Source organism: Theobroma cacao, chromosome 9 (assembly GCF_053813885.1).
Source record: "Theobroma cacao isolate CCN51 chromosome 9, ASM5381388v1, whole genome shotgun sequence".
Lineage (NCBI taxonomy): Eukaryota > Viridiplantae > Streptophyta > Magnoliopsida > Malvales > Malvaceae > Theobroma > Theobroma cacao.
In genome coordinates, this window is record NC_142647.1 from 10,153,606 (window position 1) to 10,163,207 (window position 9,602).

The 9,602-nt window shown below is 33.0% G+C and overlaps 1 non-coding gene across 1 annotated transcript; it reads left to right on the forward strand.

Moving 5' to 3' along the window:
* Positions 1 to 5,190: 5,190 nt before the first annotated feature.
* LOC148760706 (small nucleolar RNA R71) lies at positions 5,191 to 5,297 on the forward strand. The gene has a single exon (XR_016028735.1). It is a non-coding gene; the product is annotated as a small nucleolar RNA R71 (small nucleolar RNA).
* The last annotated feature ends 4,305 nt before the right edge of the window (positions 5,298 to 9,602 follow it).

A 9,602-nucleotide genomic window follows, 5' to 3' on the forward strand; every position in this document is an offset into this window, starting at 1 on the left:
CCGACGAGTAGTGATCGGGGCGCTTAGAAAGCTTTTAGTTTGTACAAACGGTGAGTAAACTTATTATTATTGTAAATTATCTAGAGTTTATTTTAAATGCCCTTTATGTATTTTATGAAATGAGAACGAGATTAAAACGAGATTTTTGATGTTTTAGGAATAAATGTGACAAATAAAAATATATTGTATTGATTATGAAATTGAGTAATTGGAGGCTACAAATTGACTTGAAAAATATATATTTTCCTAGGAATGGCTTATGCGAAATGAGTATATGTGGCTATATTTTGTGAATGCATTGGGAAATTTATGTAAGTTGTTTTACTATGCAGGCTGGATAAATAAATAAAAGCCACGTTATACTGTCGAAATTTTATTAAAATTGGTGGGTTAGTCACTGCAGTGACGGGTTTCCGTGGACTGCCTATTAGAGGGGCACGGTAAACCCAGTTATATAGTTACTCCGGTTGTAGAGGCGAGGAGGGTAACTCCTGGGGTAGTATTAGAGTTCACTTCACGTCGAACCCCCACGTGAATGTGTAACTCGGCCAACGCCAAGGAACGGCTGGTTTTAAAAATAAAAATGTGTTTAACGTGTGAATATTTTAACACCCTTGGCGGACTCGGTTAGATGCCTCGGCCAAGGTATCCCCGAGGATTAGTTTTGGCTTGAGCCTTGTTTTTATAAAAGACATAAGCCTTAACAATTGTTTTGGTAAATTACAAATATTTTATGGTTTAAGAAATAAATTGAAAACATTATGAAATGGGTTGAAATTTATTGTTTAACTTGCCTCCATTTTACTCGCCTTTAGATATTTATGATAATGTCTGTTTACTCATTGGGATTGCAAAATCTCACCCAACTCCTTTCCACCCATTTCAGGTTCAGTATAGACTGTAGATAGCTGATCTCATCGAGGACTACTATTGGATCTGCATTTTCCAAACCGTAGGTTCACAGTCCTCTTTACTTTTGTTTATTCGGGGGCCCTCTTGTTATTGTAAATTAAATTAAATATTTTGGCTTACTGTATTTCAGTATGTATAAATTTATTTAGCTTTTACGCTATAAAAATTATTCACGTATAACTCTATAAAAATTGTTTTATAAGAAAATAGAATATTTCCCTTAATATTTCTTTTATTTTCTTATTATATTCAAATAATCGTAATTTCGTTTTAAATGAAGATTTTAGACTTTTAAACTCATTTTGAATATGAATTATGTATTTTGTACTTGTATATTACGTTTTAGCCAGTTTTGAAATTTTTGAGAAAAAATGACCAAAATACCCCTATGTGGCGAAAATTTTATTTTGATTGTTTTTGATCTAAAATAGTATATATTCTCTAAAGACTCGATATCTAACAATGATTGCTCACAAGAAAGGAAAAAAACTGATATGTAAGCCTTGCGGGGTTCCGGTTGGCATTCCGGATAATGAGTGTCAATCGGGACGTCGCGGCGATTGTCATGGGCCTGAGGGAGGTTCCGGGTCGTGACATTGTGTGTGTATAGGTTCCAACAAGGCCTCACATGTCCCTTTGGAGTGTTAGTTGAGGTTAGAGTCAAGCAAAAGAAACAACAAGATCGGTGAGTGAATTTGCATTTCAAAGTATTTTTTGGAATGTGAATGTGTTTGCAAAAGACAATAAATGATTTTATCAAACTTTTCTTAAGAATGGGTGCCTTGGGAACAAGCCCTTGATAAATTATCTTTGTGTTGTGATATGTGGCTATTATGGATTCATATACTGCTACATTATGTTGATATATACATACGTATGAATATATTATTATGTAATGATATTGACTCAGCTATGTGTGAGTAGGGAGTGCGCATAAGCTGACGATGACCCGATTATGTGCGAGTAGGGAGTGTGCATAAATCGGTGATGACCCAGCCATGTGCGAGTAGGGAGTGTACATGAGCTGATGATGATGGGATGGTGTGCATGATGATGATGGGTATATATATATACACATATGTAAATATGTGTGTTATAGGAAGTTTATGAGTAATGGTATATGGTTGTAATACATGTAAAATTTGGCATGATGAATCTTGAGAAATTCCCATTTTCTTGCAAATTGATCTTTATTGCAGCACCAAATGGATTTTTTGTGCAAAGGAGGCCCCTTTTTCACTTAGGTGCCCTACTTCTCGCTGCAGCTAGAAACATTCTCTTTTGGCAGCAGAAAACTCGCTGCAGCGAGAAACTCTCAGGTTCTAATGTAGTGCCTTCACTTTGATGAAGATTTTGACCACCTTCCCGTTTGAACTGGAAAAAGTGGTAAACATCAAAGTTGTATCTCTGTCTTTTATCTTTCTAATGGTCTAAAAATCAAGTTAATTAGAATTCTGTAGTGGAAGATATGATAGAAAAACTGAAACACATGCAAACTGATACTGTTTCTCGCGGCAGCGAGAATGAACTTCGCTGCAGCGAGAAACATTCTATCCTGCATGCTACCCTATTTGATTTTTGACATATTTTTCACCCATTTAACTTCATGGATTGATCATGGGTTGTTGCAACACTCTGAGGTTATTAATCAAAGTTTGAAATGAAGGGTTTTTAGTAAGAAATTAAATCAATTGCGTTATTGTTGAAACAAGTGCATCATGATTTTCAAATTCTTCCTATTGATTGCCTGTTCCCTTCTTATGTTCACTCATTGAGTTTTATACTCATGTTTTTAAAATTCATGTTTTCAAATTTGGAGGTAGTTGAGACCTAGATTAAGTCGCACACATATGCTCATCTTCTTGGTAGGTACTATGGCATCTCAATAGTTGTATCTTCACCTAGAGTCACTTCGTTGATGGTCTCGAGTCTATTACTTGTGAACATGTATATGTAATGTAAACTACTAAGAGTCATGTTATAAATGAAGTATATATATGTTGGATTGATGATGACAGTACTTTGATATAATATAAAAATGAATATTCAGTTGTTAGAAAATATTACTGGAACATTTACTTTTGAGAGTTACAACACTTCATTTTAAAGATAATGGATGCGAATGATAATCGGAATTGCATAAGGAGGCTTGCTTGGGCTTAGTGGGTTATGCCCATTGGGCCTAAGCGCTGGTCATGGCCCTGGAATTTGGGCTGTGACAGAAGGCTCCCTTGATTTGGCATCCTGTTGATGTCAAGGAGCCATGGTGCTCTCCATGTGGTGCCGTAGCGCTCTTGCCCCTATTGAATTGGTGTCCTCTTGATGTTGGGATGCCATGATGCTCCCTTTGTGGCACTGTATCGCTCTTGCCTTGTTTTTTTTTTTTGTTGAGGGAAAAACTTGGAAAAAGAAAGAAAGAAAATAAGTAATTAATGACAATAAATAATAAATGAATAAAAAATAAATTAAAGTAAGTAAATTAAGTTAGAAAGCTTGAGTTGCCTCTCAAGAAATGCTTCTTTATAGTCACTAGCTTGACTATAGTACCCTATTTTGTAGTTCTTCATCCTCATAATACGGCTTGAGACTTAGTCCATTAACCATGAATGTGCTCATATCCTCACTATCAATCTCTATTATTCCACAAGGATAAACCTTTACCACATTAAAAGGACCTAACCATTTTGCTTTGTGTTTCCATGGAAAAAGCTTAAAGTGTGATCCAGACAATAACATAACTTGTTGTCCAATCTCAAAAAGACAATTAGATGACAGTGGAGGATGCTTTTCCTGCGTCTGCTTGGGTCTAATATGCGAAGGTGGTGGCTCAAACTCAAAGATCGGTGCTTGCTCAATTGTAGGTGGAGAAATAGATCACTTTTACCTTCATCAACTAAATTCACTCTAGAGTAACTATTTGTAGAACCAGGATGTTCAATTGCATTGAAAATATTAAACTCGACTACCTCTTTTCCAACTTTAAAAGTTATCTTGCCTTCCCTCACATCAATGATTGCGCTTGTAGTAGCCAAGAATGGTCGTCTCAAGATTAAAGGACTTTTCACATCTTCTTCCATTTCAAGCACAATAAAGTCCATTAGAATGTAGAGTACCAAACTTTAACCAATGCATCCTCAATAATCCCAATAGAGTACCTGATTGTTCTATTTGCTAATTGCAATGAAACTGTAGTAGGTTGTATCTCATTAAGTCTAAATTTCTTAATAATTGACAAAGGCATAATTGAAACACTAGCACTCAAATCACACAAGGCTTTAGAGAATTTAAATCTACTAATAGTACAAGGGATAGAAAAAATCCCTAGATCTTTAAGCTTTGGTGGAAGCTTGTTTTGAATTATTGCGCTGCACTCCTTAGTAAGTGCACTTATTTCAAAGTCTACCAGTTTCTTTTTTTTGGTTAGGATGTCTTTTAAAAATTTGACATAGCTTGGCATGTTTTTCAAAGCTTCAACAAAAGGAATATTTATGTGGAGCTTCTTGAAGACATTGACAAATTTCTGAAATTACTTATCAAGCTTTTACTTTTGCAATCTTTGTGGGAAGGGTGGTGGAGGATAATTTGCTTGAACCTTCACTTGAGTTTTAGTTTTCCCATCATCTTTCTTCTCAACTTATTTCTTAACAATTACCTCTTCATCATCCCCATGATCTTTTGATTCAATTGATTTTTTAGTAACCCCTTTAACTTCTTTTCCACTCCTCGAAGTAATTGTTTAGCATTATTCCTCCATAGTAGACTTTTTCTTAGAGACAGGAGGTCTTGCTTGTTGAGGAAAGCCAAGAGAATTGTTTGACCTTGGATTTGAAGGTCTTTGGTTATTATTCCATGAAAAGTTTGGATGGTTCCTCCAACTAGGATTATAGGTTATTTTACTACTTGTTGAAGTTCCTAACAAATTGAGCTGATTTAGGATTAGATGGACATTGATCACTTGAATGGCTATTTCCACACAAATCACAAGTTATAAAAGAGTTTTGGACAACATTAACTCCCATTGTGTCAAATCTTTTTGTTAATGCAGCTACTTGTGCAGTTAAAGCATTCAGTGCATCAATCTCATAAACATTGGCAACTTTCCTAGAACTAGATCTTTTTGAAGGCCATTGGTAATTATTGAATGCCTTCTCTTCCAACAAATTACAAGCTTCATTACGATTTTTACTCATCAATGCCCCACCAGTAGTGACATTAATTGTATATGTGATTGAACTGCCCAATCCATTATAAAATGTTTAAACTTGAAGCCATTGAGGAAGCCCAAGGTGTGGACATCTCTTGAGCAAATCTTTAAATAGTTCCCAAGCCTCATATAAGGATTCAACATCAAATTGTGTGAAGGAAGTTATATCATTCCTCAACTTTGTAGTCTTTGTAAGTGGAAAGAATTTTTCCAAGAATTTTTAGCGAAGTCTTTTCATGTAATAGATCCAGTGGATAGTGAATTCGACCAATTCTTTGCCTTATCCCTCAATGAAAAAGGAAGGAGTCTAAGTCTGATCGCATCATCAATCATCCCATTATATTTGAAAGTATCGCAGATTTCCAGGAAATGAACCAAATGGGAATTAGGATCATCATTGGGTAACCCACCAAACTGAACAAAAAACTAAATCATCTGAATGTAAGCAGGCATGATTTAAAAATTCTTTGCATTGATAGAAGGTATTCTAATGCTTTGGTGCAAGCCTTGTAAAAAGGGAACAACATAATCTATTAGAGGTTTGTTCTCTTTAATAATCTGGTTCACAACATTGTTACATGATTATTATTATCTTCAACCATTGTTTGGTTTAGAGTTTAAACTTGCAAATTTTCCCTTTAAAGTCTTCTAAAAGTTCTTTCTATCTTTGGATCAAAATGAATAAGATTCAAGTTCCTCCTTTGCATACAATGACCAAAGATGCCTAAAAACATGAAAAAAAAAAAGAAATAAATCAAAAGAATAAGGTTTGAATTAAGAATAAATTTTCTTGGTATTAGTATTAGTAAAAATTCTAGAAAACAATTCCTCTACAACGACGCCAAAAACTTGTTAGTTAAAACTTTACCTACGGAAGTATATGTCTCGAATAGATAATATATTTGTAAGTAGATTATCGGTCCCTTAAAGAATTGTTCTAAAAATTTACTAAGTACAAAAATTAAAACAATTTAGTTTTATTCAAAAATACAAAATTTAGATAACTAATTAAACTAAAAACTAGTAAACTAAAACTAAACTAATTAACACTAATTAAAAATCTAAGCAAAAATATAATGGAATAAAAATCAAATTGGAAAAGCTTAGAATTATAATATCCCTCACACTTCATCTAAATCTTAACTCTCTCTCTCCTAACTTAATCCAATGCATTGAATTGCTAACATAAAGTTCTCAATTATTTATAATGCTATCTCGAGTCTTTTATAAAAATATTTACTTTAACCAAAACGCCATATTTCTATGTGAATTGAAATTAAAATAGACTCATTAAGTTCACGTTTTAATACTGACTACATATAGTATATAGGTATATTCGTATCTTATGCACAAATCAATTTATTCGTCTAAGCAAATAAATATGTTCATATGCTATTCCAATCTTAGTTTACACTAAACTTCCTTTTCCAAGTTTGTTTACGTTTCTAAATCAATTTAATTGGTGACCAGTCAATTAAAAGCATTAAGAACAAATTGGAATAAACAATTCTATCTCATTGAAAAATAAACGAGAAAGAGATTAAAAATTTTGATTACATGTGATTTCAATTATAATCTTAGAAAAAGAAATTTAGCTACTAATAATTGCAAAAGTAAATAAAAACATATAAAGTTTAGCCATCAAGAGTAATAAGAATAATACAAGCTAAAGAAGAAGAAAATAAATAAAATTTTGCAACCTTGATCTTCAATTTTCAACCTTAACTTCTAGCTTCTTGAATCTCTCTTAGGATTTATCCTCAATGTGTGTGGCTAACTTCTCCTTAAGCTAACTTTATAAGTAAAACTTAACCTAATTTTACCTAAATTAAACATTTTAGCCTAAAAACTCTTAGTTTGGGCTTAGAATAAGTGTAAAGCCCAATAGACTTAAGTTGGCCCCCATAACTCTCTTTCCCACTACCATTTTTTCAAAATTTCTTCTTTGATGATGTGGCACACCCTATCAAAGCCGCGACGCTCCAATGGATTCTTGTCTTTTTCTTCTTGACTGGTGCACTCGGTCAAATTTCAATTTCATTTTCTCCATCTTCAAGGCAGAACTAGGTAACGTGGTGTCCTTAAAAGCATAGCTCTGCCTCTTAACTTTTCAATGGTCTAAGAATTGCATCATTTGGACATTTGGAGTGGGAGTTATACTCAAAAGACCACAAGATGTACGAATAAGGTCTGAACTCCTTAAACACCTTTCTTCATCCAATTAAGCCTTATTCTTCCATAATCCTATAAAAACATAAAAGCTAATAAATAGTAACTAAAATAAGATAAATAAACATATAGTTAAAATAATTTAATAAAAACAAACTAATTAAAAAAAAACTAAATTTAAACCTAAACTCAAGAACTTAGCTAACTTTTAAAAACAATTTAAGATAAAAATAATTCTATAAAATAAAATTATCAACTCTCATGCCACTTAGTTTAGAAAAGTATGTTTTTTCAGTAATGTCCCATACAACAAAATCATCCATGGTCTTAGTTAACATACCAAAATAGCGAGCATCCATTCCTCACCTTATGACACAATCAAAAGTCACAAACAACATAGTTCAAGTTTCATTAACCTACTTAGGACTCACTTGGTGAAGAAACAGGGATTCATTCTTTCACCTTCTATATCAATTGTAAAGCTTATTTAGTATGAAGTACATGTTATGATGGAGCATCTCGTTCTAAGAGTGTATGTCAAACTCCAAAACTCCATACAAATATTAGTTTAGTCGCTTTTCAAAAATGCCTAACTTGAGTTCTTCATTTGCCCTCCATTGTTAACGCCAATAAGGCCTCACATTTGGTTTTCTCTACATGCTACATGGATTGTGGGGTAGACCATTAGGCCCTTACTTGTTATTTATTATATGGACGTTATCTTTGGCTCCAACCAAGGAAACATTTTAAACTCTATTTGCTATCTAAATGCGCAAATAGTTGGTGCAAAAGAAAGGGATACTTGAGTGAGCTAATCTCCAGCCTATTGACATACTTTTCATATCTTGTTTGCTAATTAATTATATAAACATAAATGCATTTATAATAAAATAAAAATTACATAAGTGTTACTATTATCCTAAAGGTTTAATACGAATGATCAAATACAAAAATCACCATATATGAAGTCGTAGAGACCTAACATTTGTCACACAAGTATCCTTTGGAATAAGTTTAATCTAAAGATCTGCAACCATATGACAAGTGGAAATATGTTTTAAGATCACTTTCTTTTGCACAATTAAATCTCTAATATAGCTATTCCGCATATTAATGTGTTTTGTTCTACCATGATATTTAAGATCTTTAGTAAAAGCAGTTGCAACCATACTATCACAATGAATGGTCATTGGATTTGAGGAAAAACTAGTTACATCGAAATTTTGAAGGAATCACCTCAACCAAACAACTTCTTATACAATTGCCAAACAAATTAACTATAAATTCTGCTTTTATAGTGGATAAGGCAAAGTAAGATTATTTCTTATCGCTCTAGGAGATAACACCACCATTAAGCAAAAATACATAGCCAATGTTGATTTGCATAATCTATTAGCTACCTAATCAACATCATTATAGCCAATTACGTTCAAGTTTGATCCGCAATAACATATAAAAGTAATTAACAGTTCTCTTAAGATAAGTCATGTCTAAGATTTGATTGGAATCTATTTTGCAAACCAGCTAAAAAGCTAATATCAGGTCTTGTGCATATCATGGTATACGTGAGGCTCTTAACAAGACTAGAAAAAGGAACACAAATTATTTGCTTTTATTCTTTTGGAGTCTTAGGAGCCATATCAAGAATCAAGATTTCACCTTTCGTGAAAGAGTATTAATGGGTTTGCAATTTTGTATCTAGAATCGTCCAAGAACCTTCTTGATATATTTCTCTTGAACCAAACCTAAAGTCTCTTTGAACAATCCCTTAGGATCTTAACTTTGAGCACATAATTTGCTTCACTCAGGTCCTTCATCACGAAGATTGAGGACAACCACTTTTCAGTAGTGACAATCATCTCTTTATCATATCCCACCAACAGTATGTCATTTAAGTATAATGATAATATGATATAATTTCTTTGGTATCATTTAAAATACACACAGTGATTCTTTTCAATAATCACGAACCGTATATGAATAGTAACGTGATGAAATTTGAAATATCATTGTCTGTATGATTGCTTTAGGCCATACATAGATAGATTATTTAAGCTTGCAAACTTTGTACTTTTGACCTTTTTCCACAAAGCAGTTGGGTGGATCCATATAGATCTCTTCATCTAGTTCTCCATTAAGAAATGTTATTTTAGCACCTAATTGGAAAAGTTTTAAATCAAAATTTGCAACTATGGTTAGTATTAAGCGAATACTACTGCTAAGAAGACTTTTTCATAGTTCATACATTTTTAGTGTGTGTACCTTTTTGCTAGTAAGAAAGCCTTAAATCTTTCAATGGATCCATATACCTTAGATT